The sequence below is a fragment of the Bufo bufo genome, chromosome 1, assembly GCF_905171765.1.
Source record: "Bufo bufo chromosome 1, aBufBuf1.1, whole genome shotgun sequence".
Taxonomy (NCBI): domain Eukaryota; kingdom Metazoa; phylum Chordata; class Amphibia; order Anura; family Bufonidae; genus Bufo; species Bufo bufo.
In genome coordinates, this window is record NC_053389.1 from 520,059,259 (window position 1) to 520,086,678 (window position 27,420).

The 27,420-nt window shown below is 44.3% G+C and overlaps 1 non-coding gene across 1 annotated transcript; it reads left to right on the forward strand.

The window, feature by feature from the left end:
- Positions 1-16,589: 16,589 nt before the first annotated feature.
- Positions 16,590-16,772, forward strand: LOC120987364. The gene has a single exon (XR_005775997.1). It is a non-coding gene; the product is annotated as a U2 spliceosomal RNA (small nuclear RNA).
- The last annotated feature ends 10,648 nt before the right edge of the window (positions 16,773-27,420 follow it).

Here is a 27,420-nt window from a genome sequence, read left to right on the forward strand (position 1 = left end):
TCTCTTTTGCTCCCTCCCTTTGTGATTAAGTTTCTGAATAGTGTACTTGAGCTTTGACTATTTGTTTCATGAGTGGATATTTTTGAGTGTTCATCGTGGAAGTCTGGGAAGAAGGTATGCAAATGAGTCCCTAGTAAGCTCTGCCTCTGATGCCACCAGATGACCTAGGCATGAAGTGATTGTTTGTGAATTAATTTTGTTGGTCATGGGATTGTGACTTAGAGAAAGCGAAGCTTGTCCATGCAATTTTGGAGGTATATTTGATGGACGAGTCTGTGGTGTCTTCCAACCTAGTGTGGTGTAATGTGGAGTGACTCTGTTTGCCCCCCTGGTTCCTGGGATAGATGTGAATCCCATGATTGTTTGTATTGATGTGTGTGATAAGGGACTTGTTGTCGAATGTGTGATGTATTGCGCATATCGATCTTGATTTGTTGATTTTAACATATGGCTTGGTCCCATCAAAAAAAAAAGCATCTCTGGCAAATTTTGATATCTTTTGTGAACTGGGGCAGCTGGGCTGGCCATTTTTCATATACCAGATTTTATTTTCAGTGAATTTCTTCACTTTTTTGTTCATTTCCCCTTCTACTTTATCAAGTTTTTTGCATAGACTTTCCTGATATTTTTTGTATCCCTCATTCTTCTCTCTTTTGAATGTTGCTGCTCTTTTTAAAATTATAATGTAATTATTTTCTGTGCATATAAAAGACATAGGCCTCTGTGTATAACAGACATTCTTATTGGACAGCCCTGAGGGAAAGGCTCTAGGCTTAATATAAAACCATAAGCTCCAGCAAGCAGAAATGTGGGACTGGTGGCAAATTTTTGTGGCACTGCGTTGACTGAGTAGTCTCTGCATCAAAATAATGTTTAAGTAAACTATGTGGAAACATTGCAGACATACTGCATACATGTGTGCAATTTTACAGAGCAAATTGTGAACTTGGACTAAATCTCTGACAAGCTAGACATCATTTTGCGCAGATATTTTTGCTGATGTTTCTGCCTGAATGCGTAATAAAATAGATATCTCAAATGTAACATAACTGGAATATGCTTAATTACTTAATATTTATTTTTTACCTTGCAACAGATTCCTTAAGTCCAGTATGTGTTGACTATACTACAATATGTGCTCATAGCACTGTAATGCAATATGTCAGCTTTGCCAAATGAATTTTACAAAATGTTATATTACTTAGGGGCGGATAAAGTGTATCATAGGCCCAGGGTTGTTTACCCATCTTGGGCCCCCTCCCTCCATTTGCCTCGACCATCCCACTTTCATGCTCCAACCCATATTTTGCTCTGGTAAATATTAAAGAAAACTATGCCACATATATATTATAACTTCCCCATTCCTCTCATAGTGTACAACACTCCACATGTATGCAGTACACAGTTTAACACCCCACAGTACATACTATATATTATGACACCCCACATGGTATAACATCCCACAGTATACAGTTACATGGCCCAGGCATAGCTCAGTCCCATTCAAGTCAAAGGAGCTAAGCTATGATACCAAGCACAGGCACAGTCACTATACAATAGACAGCACTATGCTTTGTAAGCTGCGAGGAGGGCTCGGCGCTTCCAGGAGTGGCGTGGTCTCCTCAAACAGCAGCAATCTCATATTGATGACTAGTGAGGAGCAAAGTTATGAAAAATTTGATTTGGCTGCGTCGCCAAATTTCACAAAGAAAATCGATTTTGATTGAAGACACCTCGCAAAATCTTTGGCGGTGACGTTATGACATCATCACCCTGGCCGGGTGCATGGATGTCATCATTGATGATGTGACTGCACCCGGCCAGTGCCGTGACATGGTGACATCACACATCACCCTGCACGAGACTTTGCACAGTATCTTCAAATGGATGAAGGGAGTATGTTTTTTTGCCGTCATTTCAGGAAAAATAGATTTGTTACCACAAAGTACAAGGAAATTCGGCTTAGCAGCGAATCAAATTTTTCCAGAAATTCGGATCAAAGTCAATTAGACGCTGGCTTCTGGCTGCTGCTGCTGCTGCTGTGCTCAGTAGTAGATTCTAGGCTGGGATCCTTGTTTAAATGTCCATAAGGCTGAGTGTGACCAAGGCTCAATCACCACTGAGTGAAAAGCACCAAGCAACAGGGTCAGGATGCATGTCCCAGTTCCACTGCCTTCCACCTGCAAATGAAGGACTCTGTGTACAACCAGCCACAATACTGTATGTAACTGTCAAGTATGGCAGTATGTAACTGGCCAGTGGCAACTACTGGTTGTTTTGCTCTGAGACTGAGACAGACTAACTAGTGTAGACTAAACTGTAGTGTAGATTAAATCCACTATATTGGCAGAGCCACTCTGTTTGGCTCTGCCTAAAATGACAGCTTCCCTCTCTGCCAATGCTACTCTGCCCTGCCTCTCCACATAAACCAACACGCCACAAGGTGTATGATCACACTGGCACTGAGACATGAACTTCCATTGAGGACATCAGAGCGTGGCGGGTACTCAGCTGCTGCCTGATTGGAGGAGATGTCACAGTTACCTCCTCACTCTGCCCTCCCTCTCTCCTTCCACTTGGAGCCCAGATTGCTGTTTGTGATGCACTAGTGACAAATTAAAATATGAATATGTAATAGAGCTTGGGCGTTTGGGGCAGTGATGGGCCTCTCACTGACTTCGGGCCCGGGGCTGCTGACCCAAATGCCCCTATTATAATCTGCCATTGTCTACACTGATTGGACAATGTGGTCATACAATGTTATGTTCATATGGATAGTCAACATGCGCTGGACAGAGAGAGGGACTGGTCATGAAGGACAGATTAAAATTTTTAAAAGTAACTACAAAACAGTAGTTTTTAATGTTTAGTTCTCTTACAAATTCCTTTTTTTACTATCCTGGCATGAAATTAACCTATTATCAGGATTAACTTTATTTAATATTCATAACTATAATAACAAATTTATAACAATCAAAAACTGTTATGTAATCATTGACTAATGTTTTACTAAATATGAATAATTCATTTCCTGGTCTACATGTATTTGCTTTCTAAATAATTTCAACTGCTCCTAGCTAATTTCATTATGAAAATGATGAGAATTCTCAGATGGCTCACACTTACAAGATAGAGTATCAAATATGTTTATGCTCTGTATCTTATAATGAAATTAGTCCCTCAGTGGAATAGCAGAAGTATATATATATATAAAAGTCATACATAAACATGTACTGTACATGCTTCTCAAAGATATCGACTGTTCTATGAAAAGCCTGAGACAATGATTAGCTGAAGACTAGAGAAATTTCAATTTATTTGTGGTATCTAGAGCCTTAGTACTAACTCATGCACAACAGTTTGGTGCATTTTCTGATGCTTTTATTTTTGCCGAACAAGTTTTGATAGAATATCTTCTTTCCCAGGTAAACCAAAGTGCCTCCCTGGTTATAGGCTACAAACCATGTGGCCATGACATACTGCTGAACTATCTAATTAGAAAAATGTTTCCCTTGTCACAAAAAAAATAAAAAAAAATAAACATAATTAGTATTACTTGCTGAAAATGTCCAAAATATTACAATATCAGGTTATTTATCACATGGCTAACTCAAAAAGTTGTGTGCACCCTAAAATTGAACAAAAAGTAAAGATTGTCATTGCAAAAAATAAAGACAGACCGGTCCATTCACAGAGAAAAAGGAAACTTCTGGGTGTCGAAATACGGTGACATAAAGCAATTTCTTTTCTTAAAAACAGTTCCAATTTTTTTTAAAACATAACAAAATACCTAAATAAGCTTCATTGTACTGACTTGCAGACTAAAATTAACATAGCTTTTTACCATACTATGAACACCATAAAAATGAAACAAAAAAAATAATAAAAAATGGTGGAATAGCCTTGTCCATTCCACCCCAATGGAATACAATTATACTGAACATTAAATCATGCTTTTAAAAAATGTGCTGGGATGAAAAAACTAAATTGTCGCTACCGCAATTGGCTTGGTCCTTAAGTAGTTAAGAAGGCTATGAAGAATATTGATTGAGAGTACCGTGACTAGATTTTAGGTAAAATGCCTTTTGTACAATATGTCACTTTGATATGACCCTTCTTCTTTGGTTTTCTAATGATGTATGTGTTGGTGTAGTCTGCCATTGTTATGTCACTATGGCTAGAAATCCAAACATCTGCCCTCTGTAATATGGTAATAGGCCAGAACATTACCATGCATAATGAGATCATTCACACTCAGTACTGGTGTTTTTCAGTGATCATATAAATTTTTCATTTGTCTCTTAAAACTTTCAAATTGAAAATCCCTTTTGGTATGTCAGACATATAAATTATATTTTTATTACAGTGAAAGCTTGTCTGAAGCTGTCCAACCATGTAGTTTACATAAAGTGATTAATGCTTGAGACATTTTTGGACAGACACAATTGATTTATGCCACATTAGAAAGTAAGAAGACTGATTTATAATCTACTTAACAGAAGTGACAGAACCGTAGCATTTTGACAAAAAGAGAGAAGAAACAGATATGTAACATTGAGTTTTAAAATAGTTTCCTGATTAAAGAAATGTACTGTACTCTAAGAAGTATGTTGCACAAAATGTTTAGCCAGTTGAATGCAGTTGAATTCTTTTCCTTCTGAATATTGGATAGACTGGTATTAAATCATTATAACAAAGGGTTGTCTGGAACTAAACAAATGTACTTTCTGGGACTGCCAAGCATAGATGTGGCTTAATACACTGAGTCTATGATCCAGATACATATGTATAACACTTTCTATAGACTTCATTAACTTCAGTATAAAATGATTGTATGGATCTGTGGGTTTTGGGTTTAGGGACCAAATTAGAATTAGGTGTGGAGCAGAAACTTAAAGAAGACCTGTCACCTCTCCTGGCATGTTTGTTTTAGTAACTTTTATCACTCCCCATGTAATAACAATTTTAAAGCATCTTTTTTATATGACTATGTTGTTTTGTTTCTCTATTATTTATATTAGAAGTTTATGAATTAGTTGCCAGCAGTCTGCAATAAAGATCCAACTGGGGGTTGGGGGTGTTTTCTGCACAGTCTGACAATGGCAGCACTGATTGGATAGCGTCAGAATGTGAAGGGACACCACCCAACTGATAAAATATAGTTGGATCTTTAATAATTTTGTTGGGAGGGTCTTTTAACATAGCGCTCACTTGCACGTGCAGCGGGCGACATGGGTCTCTGCTGTTTCAAACAGAAGAAGCCTGCAGCTAATGTCCATGCCCGGCAATAATGCCGATCACAGGCATTTAACCACAAATGGAGCTTATACTGTAGTTCTATGGACTATAGCATCAGGTAAAAAAAAAAAAAATTATCTAACTACGGAATATTGTAGCCTCCTGGAAGAATATTTGTCTCTTACGGTGAATGGCCTAACAGAAAAAGAAACTAAATGGCCGATTTGAAATTTTTTCAAAGCTTCTCTTACCCAGGAAAATTGAATAAAATGTGATCAAAAAGTCACACACACTGCAAAATAATAACAATAAAACCTACAGAATGTCCCACAAAAAATGAGCCACCACACAGCTTAGTAGACATAACTATAAAAAAGTTATGGGGGTCAGATTTGGTGATGTAAAAAAATAAATGTTTTTATTTTTTTCAAAGTTTTAATTTTTTTCAGTATTAGGCTACATGCACACGTTCGTTCCGTTTTTTGCATTCTGCAAAACGCGGATTCGCAAAACACGGATGGCGTCCGTGTGTGTTCCGCAATTTGTGGAACAGCACAGACAGCTTTTAATATAACTGCCTATTCTTGTCTGCAAAGCGCGGACAAGAATAGAACATGTTATATTTTTTTTTGCGGGACCACGGAACGGAGCAACGGATGCGGACAGCACACGGAGTGCTGTCCGCATCTTTTGCAGCCCCATTGAAGTGAATGGGTCCACATCCGAGCCACCAAAACTGCGGCTCGGATGCGGACCAAAACAACTGTCGTGTGCATGAGGCCTTAGAACACAAAAAACCTACACAGAAAACCAACTGTGGATGAATTGCATTTTTTTCCAATTCCACCATTTGGATTTTTTCCCCCGCTTCTCACTACATTGTATGCCATATTAAGTGATGGCATTAGAAAGCACAACTTGTCCCACAAAATAGAAGCCCCCATATGGCTATGTGAATGGAAAAATAAAAAAAGTTTTGGCTTCGTGAAGACAGGGAAAAAAATGAAAACTCTTCTGGCAATCTATTAAGAATAATAAAGCAATAGCACAACATGTACCTTGGATGTTAAACAATTGTTATTTCATGGAGAATAAAGGAGTTACTAAGGGCTCATGCACATAACCATTATTGGCCCAGGAAATATGGTCCGTGTGTCTTCCAGATCTCCTGAGCCAACCGCGGCTCCCCTGAACTGACTGTATCATAGTGCAAACTGAGATGAAGAAAAAATAGGCAGCACTCACCAATGGTTCATTTGCTTCTTTATTTCAAGCAGACAAGTGCTTCATGCGGCAAGGTAGCAGTTAGCCAGATTCACATACCAGTGGCGACGGCCGTTTCGCGCATGAGTGATCGCTTCCTCAGGCCACTACAGGTGCACGCCCATACGTGCTGACCTCTTATACCCCGTCGTCAGGTTGCCATGGAAATCCACAACAACCAGGCGCCGTGCACACAAGAGATCATTAATCAACATGTTACAACAAAGAGATACAATATTGCAAAAACGCATTTAAATCATTGCGGTCATTCAGACCAAGCTGACCTGTTGCTCCTGTACAAATGATCCACTTTGCTTCTTTTTGCAAAAGGGTGCGGTGTCTGTCTCCTCCCTGAACTGGGTATGGGACAGTCTCTATCCCAGCAAACTGCAGTGCTTTCACATTACCGCCATGTACTTTTCTCACATGGTCAATTAGTCTGGTGCAACCTTTTCCCGTCTTTATAGAGTTAAAATGTTCCCTGATCCTCTCAAATAAGAGCTTTAGAAGCAAAAATCATGCAATTGGCTGACCGCAAAGTCTGTTTATTTTGGACTATTAACTCGTTTAGCTCTTACAAGGAGAGCAATAGAGTCCCAAGAGGTTTGAGATTATATAAGGATCCTATGCAATATGGAAACGATGAGGAATTCATGAAAGAGTGGCAAAATTTACATGCACAATTCTCCATCCAGATCACGGAACTGGTTTTAAAGAGGGATACGATTGAATATGAAAAAATGAAAGAGGATCTGAGAAAAGCAAAATCAGAGTTAAAACAAGACTTAAGAACAAAACGGAATCTCAACTGCAAACCTTTGATAAAAGACTAAATAAAAAATTTATTGTGACACAAGCGGAGGTGAAAGAACGAAGAAAGGATAAATTCCTACGTGATAAGCAGGACTATGATCTCGGGAGGGTTTTTGATTGGAACATACAACGAAAAATCCAAACAGAAGAAGATTCAGTCGCCAGCAAAGAAGTGGGGGTTGGACTACTGTCACTACCAGAGCTTTGGGACGTTCTCACAGCTCTGTTTCTCCACCCCTGTGATGATGTCACTACTAGAGCTGGGAGGAGTTCTCACTACTCTGTTTACTTTTGGTTTCTTTCACCACAGCTGTTCTTCATGTGTTTGATTTCCCTCTCTTTATATCACCCCTCCTCCTATGATAGGATGTGGATTATAGTTCTCACTTCAGTTGTAGCTCTTGCTTTGGTTTCTTCACTTGTAGCTATCAGTCCACTGGACCTGTGTTCTGCTGCAGCTAGCACTCCGGATATTGCCAGCCTGTCCTTGGATCCGTCTTCTCTGTGGCTGCAACACCTTCAGCTAAGTCTGCAGACATTGTTGTGTTCCTGTTTGTTTTCTGACTGGATCTGAGGTGGCCACGGTTCCCTCCATATACTGAGTAGGGCACTGGTGGCCGTGCCCCTTCCACTATTGTAGGGGTTACAGTGGTCATTAGTCTTAGGCACGTGGGCATGCCTCGTTCCGCCATTGGGATCCGGGCATGTGCTTTAGCAGAATAGGGAGAGCGTTGAGGGTCGGACAGGGGTCACCCTTTATCCTCCCTAGTTCTGGGTCCAGTCAGTTGCTCTGTACTGTGTATTTCTATTGTTGCTCACATACAGCCGTGACAACTACTGATTCTGACTCAAGCGTATCAGATGATATGGGTCAAATGGTTTCCAGGGGTGATAAACCAACTGAACACCCTTTAGGAGATGCACCAGGAGGAGCCATACGAAGAAACGACACCAGAAAATCCTCACGCCAGAGGAGACAGGTCTAATGGAGGCATTAGTACCTCCATGTAGAGCTAGCCCCCTGACTATTGTTGATAATGTGGTTATTAATTTGACGGGGTATGAACTGTCTCCAGACTGTATCTCAGTCCTCAACAGAGGGCTTGGATACAGTCTCGTTGAACAGTTTGACCCTGTTATGTTTGAGGTTGATTTGTATAAAGCCGTCAGGAAGTTGTATTTACAAAAAATGTTCCATGATAAAAACAAATCAGAGGTCCTGAAAAAAGAAGGTGAAATACCATTGCAATATGATCCACTAGCCTTTAGCATTAATACACAGCTGGATGAGAATGAACTATCATGCCTGGAGTTTCTGACTGGGACTGATTTTGATAACCCAGTCGAGACGGATCCAGGGCATTTTAAAGGAGGTGTTGGATCCACGTTTTGTCCCCCTATGCCGGCTGGCAGTGTTATTGATAATTTTCACCAGCATTTTTTGCAAGAAATAAGGGCTATTGTTTACCCCCAGGTACAGGAAAATATCACAAATGGGGAGAAAAGAGCCCTTGATTGGTTAAAATCACATGATGATATTATTGTGAAGCCAGCTGACAAGGGGGGCAACGTGGTCCTTATGACCAGGGATTATTATGTGTCAGAGGCTATCAGACAGCTCAGTGATCAGTTTACCTATGAAAGATTAAAACAGGATCCAGTTGCATGCATTCTGAGTTAAAACAGTTGGTATCCAAGTACGTTGCCATGGGTTTTCTCCCAAGTAAGTTCTTGGAGAAATTAATACTTCCTCATCCTATGAAACCCTCATGGTATTTCATACCCAAGGTGCATAAGTCACTGAGCCATCCCCCGGGTCGCCCTATTGTGGCCGGGATTTGCTCAGTGACAGAACCATTGTCCCAGTATGTTGACTGGTTATTAAGACCAATATTAAGTAGTGCCCCAGCCTACATCAGGGACACTAATGATTTCCTCCTCTCTTTGAAGCAATTTTATTGGCAGGAGGGTTATCAACTAGTGTCCCTTGATGTGGAGAGTTTATACACACGCATACCACACACTGAAGGGGTTACAGCAGTGATTGAGGTTTTACAACAAGCAGGAAAGAGCCCTCTTTACTGTGACTTTGTGCAGGAAGCCTTGTTGTTTATTCTAGAGAACAATGTCTTTAGGTTTGGAATGGACTGGTATAGACGGTACTGCAATGGGGACTCCTGTCTCCTGTACTTTTGCTAGATTGTACCTCGCTAGATTGGAAGATAAATGTATTTTCAATACCAGTAATCCTTACCTACAGTACATTAAATTGTTCCTACGGTTTTTTGATGATATTTTTATAGTTTGGTCCGGGACAGAGAACATGTGTAGGGAATTTGTACAGCACCTCAATGAAGAGAATTGTATGGCGATGAAATTCACGATGAATTTCGGGGGGCCACGTTTGGAATTTTTTGAAGGGTCTGTCGCGGTTTGTGGCAGAGAATTGGTCACGGAGGGCTATCGCAAGCCCACGGCGACCAACTCTCTGCTACACCACGACAGTTTCCATCCATATCCCATCAAAAAATCGGTGCCTTATGGGCAATTTGTCAGGTTGATCTGCAAAAAACTGAGGGGTTAGTCAGCACCTCCCAGTGCGCAGGTGCACGCCGCCATGGCAAAGACCTAGAGGAAAAAAAGGAGACAATGCAGCAGCACTCTGCAAATCAGACAAAGTACAACAATGCTTACAAAAATTATGGTGCTAATGCTACGCTTATTTATAAAAGCGAGATGCTTGGTCAATGCATTTTGTACAAAATCATCTAAGCCCGTATGCCAAACGTCAAGGCGATCTCTGTTACACGGGTCCTAACACTAAATACTACCTGTTATGCGCCATATTGACCGCCATAAAATTCAGGGAGTGTTGGACCCACATGCATGTTGGATCCACTCTGCCTTTTTCCATTTTTTGTGCCATAATGGCCTCCATTACAAGGGATGCAGGTACCAACATGCATGCTGAGCCCACTCTATACCCTTCCTGGAGCGAGACAGCTTCCAATGAATGCAGTGAGAGCAGGCCACAGCTTTATACTGAAACTAATTAAAATCAGCCTATGGGGCAGACAGGCTAATCAGGAGTGCACGACTCGCTGGAGTGCCACATCTCCAGCATTGTAAATCTGCAAAAATTGGGCAATTTGTTAGGTTGAGGCGCATAAATAGCAAAGGATATATAAAACAAGCACTGCATTTGAAAGAAGGGTTATTGCAGAGAGGCTATCCTGTACATTTATTGGATGAGAACATAAATGAGGTTGAGAAATTGTCCCAAGATGAGTTATTAGCAGGAAAAAGAGGGATTGGTAGGAATGGGCAACAGGAAAATAAAAATAACAACAAAAAGAGATGTGTATTTTCATTTAAATTTAGCCCAATGGCTAATTCTATACACACAGCAATATTTAAGCACTGGGATATTCTGAAAAAAGATGAGAGTGTGAGAGGCATAGTGGATGAAAAACCGTTAGTCACGTATAGACGTAGTCACACAATAAAAGATAGGATTGTGAGAAGCAGATTTTTGGGAGAAAAAAAGACTAATTGGTTGCAGGAGAGGTTGCCGGCTGGTAACTATAAATGTGGCAGTTGTTCGCTATGTGAACATAACTGCCAAAAAAAGATTGTCAAAATAAGTCCCATCACAAAAAGGATCACGAGTTTCATAAACTGTAGAAGTACTTATGTAGTATATGTTTTGATGTGTGATTGTGGCCACTTCTATGTGGGAAAGACCTTCAGATGTTTATTTGAGAGGATCAGGGAACATTTTAACTCTATAAGGACTGGAAAAGGTTGCACCAGACTAATTGACCATGTGAGAAAGGTGCATGGAGGTAATGTGAAAGCACTGCAGTTTGCTGGGATAGAGACTGTCCCATACCCAGTTCAGGGAGGAGACAGACACCGCACCCTTTTGCAAAAAGAAGCAAAATGGATCATTTGTACAGGAGCAACAGGCCAGCTTGGTCTGAATGACCGCAATAATTTAAATGCGTTTTTGCAATATTGTATCTCTTTGTTGTAACATCTTGATTAATGATCTCTTATGTGCACGGCGCCTGGTTGTTGTGGATTTCCATGGCAACCTGACGCCGGGGTATAAGAAGTCAGCACGTATGGGCGTGCACCTGTAGTGGCCTGAGGAAGCGAGATCACTCGTTCGCAAAACGGCCATCGCCACTGGTATGTGAATCTGGCTAACTGCTACCTTGCCGCATGAAGCACTTGTCTGCTTGAAATAAAGAAGCAAATGAACCATTGGTGAGTGCTGCCTATTTTTTCTTCATCTCAGTTTTCAAGATTTAATGACTATCTTATGGATTGTGCACCACCTTGCGGGTTTTTGTTTGGAGGTATCGAGAGGCTTGTGCAGGCACGCACCAGTGTGAACACGCATCAGCAGTGCCACCTGTGATTCTTTTGCTGTTGATTGACTGTATCATAGTGTTTAATGATGCAGTTCATATCTGATTATGGATACCGATGTAGCAGGGTTAGCACTCAAGCTCTTAACTCAAATTTCTTAACTCATCGCGTTATCTTGAGACAAAAGCCACTGAAAAGCAATTGAAGGTGTTTGCTTAACGCATTTTATTTAGAGTCTCATAAATCATGAGTATTAACTCTACTACATCCGTATCTTGTGCTAAACTCTGAGTTCAGCACAAGATATCCACAATCATATATGAACACAACAGTAAAATATAGTCAATTCAGGGGGGCTGCTGTCAACCTGAGAGATCCAGCAGACACACAGACCATATTTCCCAGGCCAATCAGGGTCAAGAGTCCTTAGTAACTTTTATTTTTTATGAAATAACAATATGTCAGAAGAGGTCCTCTTTCAACTTAATTTGTCACCAACAACATTGTGCACTAGTTGAAGCGGATCTGTCAACATAATCAGTGGCGTAACTACCGGGGAAGTGGCTGCTTCGGGGTCCGGGCTGACAAGGGGCCCGTCCCCCGACAGCGTGTCAGTCAGATTATTTAAAGAGGACCTTTCATGGGTCCGGACTTTGTAAACTAAGTAGACGGACATGTAGAGTGGCACTCAGGGATTTCCCTGCGCTGACTATTATATCTGGGCGCCGCTCCGTTCGCCCGCTGTGGCCCCCGTTACCGTCTCCCGCATTGTATTATATTTACTACTATCGAAGCAGGGAGGAGGAGACTGCCCTTTTTCTGAATGGGCGTTCCTTCTCCCTGGCTGTAGCTCTGTCCAATCGCAGCTCAGAGTGTCACAGCCAAGGAGAAAAAAAAAACTCACCTTCTCCCTGTGACGCTCTGCGCTGCGATTGGACAGAGCTACAGCCAGGGAGAAGGAAAGCCCATTGAGAAAAAGGGCAGTCTCCTCCTCCCTGCTCCGATAGTAGTAATTATCACACAGTGCGGGAGACGGTAATGGGGGCCACAGCGGGCGAGTGGAGCGGCGCCAAGATATAATAGTAAGTGCAGGGAGATTCCTGGGCTCTGCTCTACATGTCCTGCTACTTAGTTAACAAAGTCTGGACCCATGAAATGACTTCTTTAATACAATTTTTCAGTCCAGGCCCCTTCACATACAGTGCGGCGCCGGCGACATTGGGGACCCGGCCTGTCCATCATCATCCTTCCATCGTCCATCTGAGTCTGTGCCCGCTGCCTGTGTGCCCCCATTGGCCTTGTCAGTGCAGCCCATGGCCCCTGTCTGTGCCTCCCTGGCTCTTTTAGCACAGCCCCTGACCCTTATCTGCCTCCCTCTGGGCCTTGTCTGCGCCTCCCTGGCCCCTGTCTGTGCCTCCCTGGCCCTTGTTTCTGCTCCCTTTGCCCCTGTGTGCGCCACCCTGGCCCTTTCTGTGCCCCCCCGGCCCCTGTCTCCACCTCCCTCATCCCTGGGCCCTGGTCCTTATCTGTGCCCCCTCCCTGACCCTTGTCTGCGCTCCTGGTCCTTATCTATGCCCCCCCTGGTCCTTGTCTGCCCCCCTGGCCCTTATTTGTGCCCCCCTGGCCTTTGTCTGCGCCCCTGGCCCCTGTGTGCGCCTCCCTGGCCCTTGTCTGTGCCTTGGCCCCTGTTTGCATCACCATGGCCCTTTCTGTGCACCCCTGGCCCCCGTCTGCCCCCTGGGCCTTTATCTGTGCCCCGTCCCTGGTCCTTGTCTGCACTCCTGGCCCTTATCTGTGCCCCTTCTGGCCCTTGTCTGCACCCCTGGCCCTTATCTGTGCCCCCCTTGTCCCTGTGTGCACCACCCTGGCCCTTTCTGTGCCCCACTTTCCCCTGTCTGCACCTCCCTGGCCCCCTGTCTGCCCCCTGGGCCCTTATCTGTGCCCCATCCCTGGTCCTTGTCTGCGCCCCTGGCTCTTATCTGCACCCCCTGGCCCTGGCCTGTGACCCCCTGGCCTCTGTCTGCACATCCCTGGCCCCTGTGGGGTTTATTCACTTCTAGCTACGCCCCAGAACATATTATACTGCCCTATCAAGGCATAGCATATTACAGAGACAGGTCCATTCTCCTAAAAAATTATTGTGCCATTAATAGGAGTGATCAAAAATACAGTGGACTTACAGTGGATATAAAAAGTCTACGCACCCCTGTTAAAATGTCAGGTTTCTATGATGTAAAAAAGAGACAAAGATAAATCATTTCAGAACTTTTTCCACCTTTAATGTGACCTATAAACTGTACCACTCAATTGAAAAACAAATTAAAATCTTTTAAGTGGAGGAAAGAAAACTAAAAAAACTAAAATAATGTGGTTGCATAAGTCTGCACACCCTATTATAACTGGGGATGTAGCTGTCTTCAGAATTAAGCAATCACATTCAAAATCATGTTAAATAGGAGTCAGCATACACCTGCCATCATTTAAAGTGCCTCTGATTAACCCCAAATAAAGTTCAGCTGCTCTAGTTGGTCTTTCCTGAAATGCTCTTAGTCGCATCCCACAGAAAAAGCCATGGTCCACAGAGAGCTTCCAAATCATATGAGGGATCTCATTGTTAAAAGGAATCAGTCAGGAGAAGGGTACAAAAGAATTTCCAAGGCATTAGATATACCATGGAACACAGTGAAGACAGTCATAATCAAGTGGACAAAATATGGCACAACAGTGACATTACCAAGAACTGGACGTCCCTCCAAAATTGATGAAATGACGAGAAGAAAACTGGTCTGGGAGGCTACCAAGAGGCCTACAGCAACAATAAAGGAGCTGCATTAATATCTGGCAAGTACTGGCTGTGTGGTACATGTGACAACAATCTCCCGTATTCTTCATATGTCTGGGCTATGGGGTAAAGTGGCAAGACAAAAGCCTTTTCTTACCAAGAAAAGAGCTACATTTAGCAAAAACTAATCTGAAGTCTCCCAAAAGCATGTGGGAAAAGGTGTTATGGTCTGATAAAACCAAGGTTGAACTTTTTGGCCATAATTTTAAAAGATATGTTTGGCCCAAAAACAACACTGCGCATCACCAAAAGAACACCATACCCACAGTGAAGCATGGTGGTGGCAGCATCATGCTTTGGGGCTGTTTTTCTTCAGCTGGAACTGGGACCTTAGTTAAGCTAGAGGGAATTATGAACAGTTCCAAATACCAGTCAATATTGGCCCAAAACCTTCAGGCTTCTGCTAGAAAGCTGAACATGAAGAGGAACTTCATCTTTCAGCATGACAACGACCCCAATCATACATCCAAATCAACCAGAAGAAGATTAAAGTTTTAGAATGGTCCAGCCAGAGCCCAGACCTGAATCCAATTGAAAATCTGTGGGGTGATCTGAAGAGGGCTGTGCACAGGAGATGCCTTCTCAATCTGACAGATTTCGAGTGTTTTTGCAAAGAAGAGTGGGCAAATCCTGCCAAGTCAAAATGTGCCATGCTGATAGACTCATACCCAAAATGAGTGCTGTAATAAAAGCAAAAGGTGCTTCAACAAAGTATTAGTTTAACGGTGTGCACACCTATACAACCATATTATTTTATTTTTATATTTTTTCTTCCCTCTACCTAAAAGATTTCAGTTTGTTTTTCAATTGAGTTGTACAGTTAATAGGTCAAATTAAAAAGTGGAAAAAGTTCTGAAATGATTTATCTTTGTCTCATTTTTTTACATCACAGAAACCCGACATTTTAACAGGGGTGCAGACTTTTTAGATCTACTGTATGTGACTCCCAGCAGTGACTGACAGGTTACCGTGTATAAATGTATAGAAGTGTCCAACATCATTAACCTGATAAATCACTGTTTTTGGTAAAAGTGATATTTCTACATAGCAAATAATTTACTTCTAAGTGTAGTAGACTAATAGAAAAAACAGACCCAACAATTAGGACATACATATCACTCATTCTGAGTAGAGATGTCGCAAACATAAAATTTTCCGTTCGTTCTGCAAATGATCGCAAACAGGCGAACCGCCATAGACTTCAATAGGCAGGCGAATTTTAAAACCCACAGGGACTCTTTCTGGCCACAATAGTGATGGAAAAGTTGTTTCAAGAGGACTAACACCTGGACTGTGGCATGCCGGAGGGGGTTCCATGGCAAAACTCCCATGGAAAATTACGTAGTTGACGCAGAGTCGGGTTTTAATCCATAAAGGGCATAAATCACCTAACATTCCTAAATTGTTTGGAATAATGTGCTTTAAAACATCCAGTGTGTGTATACAATCAGGTATGATGTTGTATCGATCAGGTAGTGCAAGGGTTATGCCCGCTTCACAGTGACAGACCAAACTCCCCGTTAAACGCACCGCAAACAGTCCATTTGCACAACCGCAAACTCCCCATTTGCACAAGGTTGGATACCAAGCTAGCCATGTCCTGTTCCTTGTCCTCACTGACGTCATTGAATGTCTCTTCCTCCACCCAGCCACGTACAACACCAAGGGTCCCTGAAAGGTGACAACAAGCCCCCTGGGACGCCTGCTGTGGTTGTTCTTCCACCTCCTTAAAGCCACCTTCCTCCTCTGACTCCTCTTCTTCAGACTCCTCTCTCTGCGTTGCCGCAGGTCCAGCAATCGACGATGACAAGGCTGCTTCTGGTGGTGATAGTGACCACACCTCTTCCTCTTCATGCTCATCTACGGCCTGATCCAGCACTCTTCCCAGGGCACGCTCCAGAAAAAACGCATATGGGATGAGGTCGATGATGTTGCCTTGGGTTTGACCACCATCACCAGGTTTGTCACCTCCGCAAAAGGACGCATGAGCCTACAGCTATTGTGCATGAGCGTTCAGTAATGCGGCCAAAAAATACCCAGCTCCGCAGAGGCTGTCCTCTTTTTTTTTTTTTTTATAAAAAAAAAAATCTGTTCTTAACAGTTTAATCTCTGTTTTGTCCCCTATCAGGGGCTGGTGTATGGAATAGATTTTAGGAACCAGGAGATGGAAAAAGATGCTTGGTCGGTCCTCTTACTTCCAATTTGGGGCACTGCACGTGCGCCGTGTAATGTACTGTGCAATCCCAATATGAGTGGTATGTTAAGTAGTACTATTCCTATCAGTTTAATCCCTGTTACGTCCCCTATCAGGGGCCGGTCTGTGTAATAGATTTTAGGAACCGGGAGATGGAAAAAGATGCTTGGTTGGTCCTCCTACTTCCAATTTGGGGCACTGCATATGCGCCGTGCAATGTACTGTGCCACCAGATATAAGTGGTGTGTTAAGTAGTACTATTCCTATCAGTTTAATCCCTGTTACGTCCCCTATCAGGGGACGTGTATGGAATAGATTTTAGACAACCGCAAAGAGTTGTCAATAGTTGACACACTCATGACATAAATTTTATTCCTCTATGCGTCAATCTTGGTATAGTGATGACTGTGCTCGTGCGCACGTTTGGGAGATTGCAGACGATGGTTTTTTTTCAAAGCCTATGGTCGTGCTGAGGTAGTTCAGTGACCGTTAAGTGACCCAGAAAACAATGATTCTGCAGTGTGGGCCCATTGTTGGCCTACTAGGCTTTAATGATCACCTTACAGGGAGTGCAGAATTATTAGGCAAGTTGTATTTTTGAGGATTAATTTTATTATTGAACAACAACCATGTTCTCAATGAACCCAAAAAACTCATTAATATCAAAGCTGAATATTTTTGGAAGTAGTTTTTAGTTTGTTTTTAGTTTTAGCTATTTTAGGGGGATATCTGTGTGTGCAGGTGACTATTACTGTGCATAATTATTAGGCAACTTAACAAAAAACAAATATATACCCATTTCAATTATTTCTTTTTACCAGTGAAACCAATATAACATCTCAACATTCACAAATATACATTTCTGACATTCAAAAACAAAACAAAAACAAATCAGTGACCAATATAGCCACCTTTCTTTGCAAGGACACTCAAAAGCCTGCCATCCATGGATTCTGTCAGTGTTTTGATCTGTTCACCATCAACATTGCGTGCATCAGCAACCACAGCCTCCCAGACACTGTTCAGAGAGGTGTACTGTTTTCCCTCCTTGTAAATCTCACATTTGATGATGGACCACAGGTTCTCAATGGGGTTCAGATCAGGTGAACAAGGAGGCCATGTCATTAGATTTTCTTCTTTTATACCCTTTCTTGCCAGCCACGCTGTGGAGTACTTGGACGCGTGTGATGGAGCATTGTCCTGCATGAAAATCATGTTTTTCTTGAAGGATGCAGACTTCTTCCTGTACCACTGCTTGAAGAAGGTGTCTTCCAGAAACTGGCAGTAGGACTGGGAGTTGAGCTTGACTCCATCCTCAACCCGAAAAGGCCCCACAAGCTCATCTTTGATGATACCAGCCCAAACCAGTACTCCACCTCCACCTTGCTGGCGTCTGAGTCGGACTGGAGCTCTCTGCCCTTTACCAATCCAGCCACGGGCCCATCCATCTGGCCCATCAAGACTCACTCTCATTTCATCAGTCCATAAAACCTTAGAAAAATCAGTCTTGAGATATTTCTTGGCCCAGTCTTGACGTTTCAGCTTGTGTGTCTTGTTCAGTGGTGGTCGTCTTTCAGCCTTTCTTACCTTGGCCATGTCTCTGAGTATTGCACACCTTGTGCTTTTGGGCACTCCAGTGATGTTGCAGCTCTGAAATATGGCCAAACTGGTGGCAAGTGGCATCTTGGCAGCTGCACGCTTGACTTTTCTCAGTTCATGGGCAGTTATTTTGCGCCTTGGTTTTTCCACACGCTTCTTGCGACCCTGTTGACTATTTTGAATGAAACGCTTGATTGTTTGATGATCACGCTTCAGAAGCTTTGCAATTTTAAGAGTGCTGCATCCCTCTGCAAGATATCTCACTATTTTTAACTTTTCTGAGCCTGTCAAGTCCTTCTTTTGACCCATTTTGCCAAAGGAAAGGAAGTTGCCTAACAATTATGCACACCTAATATAGGGTGTTGATGTCATTAGACCACACCCCTTCTCATTACAGAGATGAAAATCACCTAATATGCTTAATTGGTAGTAGGCTTTCGAGCCTATACAGCTTGGAGTAAGACAACATGCATAAAGAGGATGATGTGGTCAAAATACTCATTTGCCTAATAATTCTGCACTCCCTGTAGATGATCACAAATAAAATTAATGTTTTTTCTATGCAAAATTATCCAGCCGATCGCTTTTGGTCTGGTCACAATGAAGCAACGACCTTATCATCTGGGGTGTGCCAACATTGCCATTGCCAACAAACTCATAGAGGTGGTCGCTTCATTGTGATACGCAAGCCCCTTCACCACAACAAGGTAACGATCACGAAGGGGAATTGACACATGTATGTGCCTTTTTTCTTGTTTTGTTTTTGCAGCCACAGTGCAGCACCAGAGGCCAGAAACATTAGGCATGTACACATGCCTGAAAAATTTGGTATTGTTGCATCCGCTGCTGTAGTAGCGGCCAGAAAAATTGGTGTTTTCCAGGCAGAAAGTGTACTAAAACATTGTGGCTTGAACCCTAGTTGGTGGCAGAGAAGTCACGCAAGTCATCCGGCATGCAGAGATAAAATACAGCAGCGTGTGGACCATTTTTAGCTCAAGGCAGCTCATCTCATCAGGCCTTTTTTAGTCAAATGTATCGCCCACTGTCAGTACCTTCGGGATCCATGCCTCATTCATCTTAATAAAGGTGAGGTAATCTAGACTTTTTTGACCTAGGCGACTTCTCTTCTCAGTGACAATACCTTCTTCTGCACTGAAGGTCCTTTCTGACAGGACACTTGAAGCGGGGCAGGCCAGAAGTTCTATCGCAAATTGGGATAGCTCAGGCCACAGGTCAAGCCTGCACACCCAGTAGTCAAGGGGTTAATCGCTTCTCAGAGTGTCGATGTCTGGAGTTAAGGCGAGTGGAGTCGCTCTCTGAGGGTGGACCCCGAAGGGCTGTGGCGATGTGTAGGACTGAAAAAGCTCTGCATGTCCTCCATCAACAACACGTCTGTAAAGCGTCCTGTCCTTGCCGCCGTGGTCGTGGTAGGAGGAGGATTACTTTCACCTCTTCCCCTGTTAGATTCCCGTTGTGCTGTGACATCACCCTTATACGCTGTGTAAAGCATACTTTTAATTTATTTTGGAACTGCTGCATCCTTTCCGACTTCCGGTAATTCGGTAACATTTCAGGCACTTTCTGCTTATACCGGGGGTCTAGTAGCGTGGCCACCCAGTACAGGTCGTTCTCCTTCAGCCTTTTTATATGAGGGTCCCTCAACAGGCACGACAGCATGAAAGACCCCATTGGCACAAGGTTTGATGCCGAGCTACTCATGTCCCGTTCCTCATCCTCACTGATCTCACTGAAAGTCTGTTCTTCCCCCCAGCCATGTACAACACCACGGGTACCAGATAGGTGACAACGAGCACCCTGGGATGCCTGCTGTGGTTGGTCTTCCTCCTCCTCCTCAAAGCCACATTCCTTCTCTGACTCCTCTTCCTCAGACTCCTCCTCCAGCGTTGCCGCAGGTCTAGCAAGCGATGCTGATAAGGCTGTTTCTGGTAGTGATGGTGACCACAACTCTTCCTCTTCCTCTTTATGCTCATCTACGGCCTGATCCAGCACTCTTCGCAGGGCACGCTCCAGGAAGAAAACAAATGGGATGATGTCGCTGATTGTGCCTTCAGTGCAACTGACTAGGTTTGTCACCTCCTCAAAAGGACGCAAGAGCCTACAGGCATTGCGCATGAGCGTCCAGTAACATGGCAAAAAAATTCCCAGCTCCGCAGAGGCTGTCCTAGCACCCCGGTCATACAAATACTCGTTGACGGCTTTTTCTTGTTGGAGCAGGCGGTCGAACATTAGGAGTGTTGAATTCCAACGAGTCGGGCTGTCGCCAATCAAGCGCTGGCATGTTGTTTCGCCGCTGGATATCTGAAAAGTGCACCATGGCCGTGTAGGAACGGCTGAAATGGCCACATACCTTCCTGGCCTTCTTGAGGACGTCCTGTAAGCCTGGGTACTTATGCACAAAGCGTTGTACAATCAGATTCAACACATGTGCCATGCACGGCACACGTGACAACTTGCCCAAATTAAATGCCGCCAACAAATTGCTTCCGTTGTCACACACCACTTTGCTGATCTCCAGTTGGTGCAGAATCAGCCACTGATCCAGCTGTGCGTTCAGGGCGGACAGGAGTGCTGGTCCAGTGTGACTCTCTCTCTGCTTTCAGGCAAGTCAACCCCAAGACGGCGTGACACTGTCGTATCCGGGATGTGGAATAGCCCCTGGGGAGCTGGGGGGGTGCAGTTGATGTGGAGCAATACGCAGCAGCAAGAGAGGACTCAGCCAAGGAGGTTATAGAAGAGGATGGAGTAGGAGGAGTAGAGGAGGTGGCCGTAGGGCTGCCTGCAAGTCGTGGCAGTGTCACCAACTCCTCTGCAGAGCCACGCATTCCATGCTTGGCAGCCGTCAGCAGGTTTACCCAATGCGCAGTGTAAGTGATATACCTGCCCTGACCGTGCTTTGCAGACCAGGTATCAGTGGTCAGATGGACCCTTGCCCCAACACTATGTGCCAGACATGACATGACTTCCTTTTGCACAACAGAGTACAGGTTGGGGATTGCCTTTTGTGAAAAGAAATTTCGTCTGGGTACCTTCCACTGCGGTGTCCCAATAGCTACAAATTTTTTGAAGGCCTCAGACTCCACCAGCTTGTATGGTAAAAGCTGGCGGGCTAAGAGTTCCGACAAGCCAGCTGTCAGACGCCGGGCAAGGGGGTGACTCTGTGACATTGGCTTCTTACGCTCAAACATGTCCTTGACAGACACCTGACTGTGGGCAGATGAGCAGGAACTGCTCAAGGCGAGAGACGGAGTGGCGGATGGTTGAGAGGGAGCAAGGAGGACAGCAATGGTTGATGTGGCTGAAGATGCTGGACCAGGAGGAGAATGGTGGCTTTGAGTTTGTGTGCAGCTTGTACTCATGTGTTGATCCCATAGGCGTTTGTGATTTGAGATCATGTGCCTTCGCAAAGCAGTTGTAACTAGGTGGGTGTTGGACTTCCCACGACTCAGTTTCTTTTGGCACAGGTTGCAAATGGCATCGCTGTTGTCAGAGGCAGACACACAAAAAAAATGCCACACTGCTGAGCTCTGCAATGACGGCATTCTGGTGGTGGCAACAGCATGCGTTGATTGGCGTGCTGTCTGCTGACCCCGGGTGCCGATGCATGCTGTCTGACTGTGCCACTAGCTCTTTGCGACGACCTCCCCCTGCTTCCAACTCGTCTCCTCCTCCTCTGTCTCGCCATCTGAACTTTCCCCCTGTTCTTCTTCTCTTCGAGCGGGCAACCCACGTGACATCCACGGACACATCGTCATCATCAACCGCTTCACTTGTATCTGACAACTCAGCAAAGGAAGCAGCAGCGGGGACAACATCATAATCATCACACCGTACGTTCATGTGTGTAATGCTGCCTGACTGAGACATATCCCTGTTATCTACATCCTCTGGCAATAATGGTTGCGCATCACTCATTTCTTCGAACTGATGTGTAAATAACTCCTCTGACAGATCAAGTGAAGCAGCTGTGGTGCTAGTGTTGGTGGTGGCAGCAGGCGGGCGAGTGGTAACTTGAGAAGTGCCCGAAGCTGAGCTGGAGGAGGATGGTGCGTCAAGGTTCCGAGCGGAAGCTGTAGAAGATTGGGAGTCCTGTGTTAGCCAGTCAACTATGTCCTCAGAACTTTTAGAGTTCAGGGTACATGGCCTCTGAACACTGGGCATTATTCTAGGGCCAAAGGGAATCACAGCACCATGACCACGACGGCCCCTGCGGGGTGGCCTGCCTCTGCCTGTCATTTTTTTTAGATTAGTTTAGTTGTACTATGCGTGCAAGCTACTGTGACACCAGATATGAGTGGCACTGTGCACTGGCAAAAGTTGGCAGAGTAGACGCTGTACGCCTGACACACACGCTTGCAGACAACTAACTGCTATTCAATCTATTACAGTCAAAATTGCTGTTGTTTTTTTAAATGTAATCTACTGTGACACCAGATATGATTTGCACTGGTGTGACACTGTGCACTGGCAGGGCCTGAAACACACACACTTGCAGGCAACTGACTGCTATTCTATTACAGTCAAAATTAGTTTTTTGTTTTTTAAATGTAATCTACTGTGACACCAGATATGAATGGCACTGTGCACTGGCAGTAGTTGGCACAGTACACACTATACGCCTAACACACACGCTTTCAGGCAAGTAACTGCAATTATATTACAGTCAAAAAAGTTGTTTTTTTTTTAAATGCAAGCTACTGTGACACCAGATATGAGTGGTGGCACTGGGCAAGTGGGCACAGTATACGCTGTGTGCCTGACACACACGCTGGCAGGCAACTGCAGTTAGATTACAGAGAAAAAAAAAAAAAAAAAAGCTGACTGATGTACTAGCCCTAAAAAGGGCTTTTTGGGGTGCTGTCAGGACTCTGTCCTTACAGCAGATCAGATGAGTCTTTCAGGACTGTAGTGGACACTGAATACACTGGCCTAACTATTGATTTCCCTATTAAATCAGCAGCAGCTGCACTGTCCCTCCTCTCACTAAGACTGCAGCTTCCGAATGAATCTAAAATGGATGCCGTCCAGGAGGTGGGAGGGTCTGAGACGCAGGGTATGCTGCTGATTGGCTGGAATGTGTCTGCTGACTGTGAGGTACAGGGTCAAAGTTTGCTCAATGATGACGTATAGGAGGCGGACCGAACACTGCATATGTTCGCCCGCCGCGGCAAACGCGAACAAGCGATGTTCGCCGGGAACTGTTCGCCGGCGAATAGTTCAGGACATCTCTAATTTTGAGTAATTGTATCATTAATTGAAAGGGAGGCAATCAACACATTAGTAGTTGTGATGGACGAACATCGGCCGGGATGGTTCGAGAACGTGCGCTTGCGATCAAATGTTTGCGAACCGCGAGTTCGCGGTGGGTCCCATTGACTTTAATGGCAGGCGAACCTGAAAAATCTTCAGGTCATATTTGCAGCCACCAAATACTTACTAGAAGTGCAAAAGAAGAAGTGACATACCAGAGGGGGAACATTGGCAAAAATTCCCACAAAAATATGTATTGGGCCATTTTTATGCAAACTCTCAAAAATGTGCCCTGCTGGAGCCTAGAAATTTTTTATTTTATGCCACGGGAGTACAGGCCCCAAAAATTTGTCATTCAACTGACAAAAATGAACTTGTGATTATCTGTCTGGAGGTACTTTAGGCAGTCACTGGCTAAGGGCTCTTTCACACTTGCGTTGTTCTGTTCCGGCATAGAGTTCCGTCGTCGGGGCTCTATGCCGGAAGAATCCTGATCAGGATTATCCCAATGCATTCTGAATGGAGAGAAATCCGTTCAGGATGCATCAGGATGTCTTCAGTTCAGGACCGGAACGTTTTTTGGCCGGAGAAAATACCGCAGCATGCTGCGCTTTTTGCTCCGGCCAAAAATCCTGAACACTTGCTGAAAGGCATTAATCCGGATCCGGCCTTAAGCTAAACGTCATTTCGGCGCATTACCGGATCCGACGTTTAGCTTTTTCTGAATGGTTACCATGGCTGCCAGGACGCTAAAGTCCTGGTTGCCATGGTAAAGTGTAGTGGGGAGCGGGGGAGCAGTATACTTACCGTCCGTGCGGCTCCCGGGGCGCTTGAGAGTGACGTCAGGGCTCCCCACGCGCATGGATGACGTGTCGCATGGATCACGTCATCCATGCGCATGGGGCGCTCTGACATCATTCTGGAGCGCCCCGGGAGCCGCACGAACGGTAAGTATACTGCTCCCCCGCTCCCCACTACTACTATGGCAACCAGGACTTTAATAGCGTCCTGGGTGCCATAGTAACACTGAACGCATTTTGAAGACGGATCCGTCTTCAAATGCTTTCAGTTCACTTGCGGTGTTACGGATCCGGCGGGCACTTCCGGCAAATGGAGTGCACGACGGATCCGGACAACGCAAGTGTATAAGAGGCCTAAAAATTTTACTGTAGGCCAGTACAGGCCCCAAAAATTAGGCATTCACCTGACAGAAAATAACTTGTGATAATGTGGCTGGAGGTACATTAGCGCCCTGCCGATCACTCCACATGCCTTACAGATAAAAATTTGACCGCTGAGGAAGGTCCATTTGAGACCGAAACGTCCGGTCATCTTTCTTTATTTTGATTTTGGTGGAAATTGGGCAGCTGGATTATGAAAATTATATACAGTACAGACCAAAAGTTTGGACACACCTTCTCATTCAAAGAGTTTTCTTTATTTTCATGACTATGAAAATTGTAGATTCACACTGAAGGCATCAAAACTATGAATTAACACATGTGGAATTATATACATAACAAACAAGTGTGAAACAACTGAAAATATGTCATATTCTAGGTTCTTCAAAGTAGCCACCTTTTGCTTTGATTACTGCTTTGCACACTAGTGGCATTCTCTTGATGAGCTTCAAGAGGTAGTCCCCTGAAATGGTTTTCACTTCATAGGTGTGCCCTGTCAGATTTAATAAGTGGGATTTCTTGCCTTATAAATGGGGTTGGGACCATCAGTTGCGTTGAGAAGTCAGGTGGATACACAGCTGATAGTCCTACAGAATAGACTGTTAGAATTTGTATTATGGCAAGAAAAAAGCAGCTAAGTAAAGAAAAACGAGTGGCCATCATTACTTTAAGAAATGAAGGTCAGTCAGCCGAAAAATTGGGAAAACTTTGAAAGTAAGGGCTATTTGACCATGAAGGAGAGTGATGGGGTGCTGCGCCAGATGACCTGGCCTCCACAGTCACCGGACCTGAACCCAATCGAGATGGTTTGGGGTGAGCTGGACCGCAGAGTGAAGGCAAAAGGGCCAACAAGTGCTAAGCATCTCTGGGAACTCCTTCAAGGCTGTTGGAAGACCATTTCAAGGGACTACCTCTTGAAGCTCATCAAGAGAATGCCAAGAGTGTGCAAAGCAGTAATCAAAGCAAAAGGTGGCTACTTTGAAGAACCTAGAATATGACATATTTTCAGTTGTTTCACACTTGTTTGTTATGTATATAATTCCACATGTGTTAATTCATAGTTTTGATGCCTTCATAGTCATGAAAATAAAGAAAACTCTTTGAATGAGAAGGTGTGTCCAAACTTTTGGTCTGTACTGTATGAATAATAAATCTCCTCTTAAATGCAAAACCAAAAGATCTGAGTGCCTCAATCTCTACTACATGTTACATGGCTAATTCAGCCTTTTGTTGGCACCAGAACCCTCAGAGTGTGGTTCTCCATTTCTCTTCAGCTGTAGGTACATTAGGCGGTCACTGGATACAAATTTAACTGTAGGCCAGTACAAGCCCCAAAAATTAGGCATTCACTTGACAGAAAAAAACTTTTATGCCGCTGTATATACATAAGACAAGGACCATTCAGTTGGAGTAGCCCCACCTGGGAATGTTTTCAGCATTACGACTTCCTCATGCTTCTGCTCCTCGACGGCTTGACGCAATGCCCGCTCCAGAAAGAATGCGTAAGGTACGATGTCACTGATGACGCTCTGGCTGCGACTGACAAGTTTGGTGATCTCATCAAATGGCCGCAGAAATCTGCATGTGTCGCGCAAGAGCAGCCACTGGTGCAGTGAAAAAAAAAAGCTCCCCAGAACCTGTCCTGTTGCAGAGTTAGTACAGGTAGTCGTTAACGGCGTGTTGCTGCTGGAGCAGCCTATCAAGCATATACAAGGTGGAGTTCCAGCGTGTCAGGATGTCACAAATCAGACGTCTGACGGGCAATTGGTGTCGCCGCTGAACGTCAGCAAGGCAAGCCATGGCCGTGTAAGAGCTTCTAAAATGGCCAGAGATTTTCCTGGCATGCCGCAAGACGTTCTGGACCCCGGGGTATTTGGCAACGAATCGCTGCATGACTAAGTTCAGGACATGTGCCATGCACGGGATGTGTGTCATTTTGCTCTGTTTCAGCGGGCTCAGCAGATTGGCACCGTTGTTGCACACCACTTTACCAACTGTCAAATTGAGCAGGGTTAGCCACTGATCGGCCTGTGACCGCAGAGCTGAAAGCAGTGCAGGACCGGTGTGGCTCTTGGCTTCCAGGCACAACAGCCACAGCACAGCATGGCAACGTCTCACCTGACACGTCGAATAGGTTCGGCGGAGCTGGAAGGGTGCAGCGGAAGAGGCGGTAGCAGTTTAAAAGGAGGAGTAAGCCAAGGAGGAGACGGAGGATGGAGTAGGAGGAGAATAAGAGGCAGGCCTGCATGCAATCCGTGGCGTTAACACCAAATCTACACGGGTGCCATGGGTTGCATGCTTGACAGCCGTCAGAAGGTTCACGCAGTGGGCAGTAAAAGTTATGTACCTGTCACGGTGGGGAGTGGAGGAAACGCCCCACCGTACAATGAGGAGGCAACTTGGAAGCAACAAGGCCAGTATTTTTGGCCTAAATGTCACAGTCACTTATACAGCGATAATCCTAGATGTGCACTACATGAAAGTTTTTTTTTTTAACCCCAGTGTCTCAAAGCAGTATTTCTGGACTTGCAGACATGCAAATATCCTGTGCTGGTGCACTATCGTTGCATAAAATGGCTGCAGATTATGTATTGATATTGACTAACTGAAGGAAAAAAAGTTAGTTTTCAGTAGTAGTTGGCTCA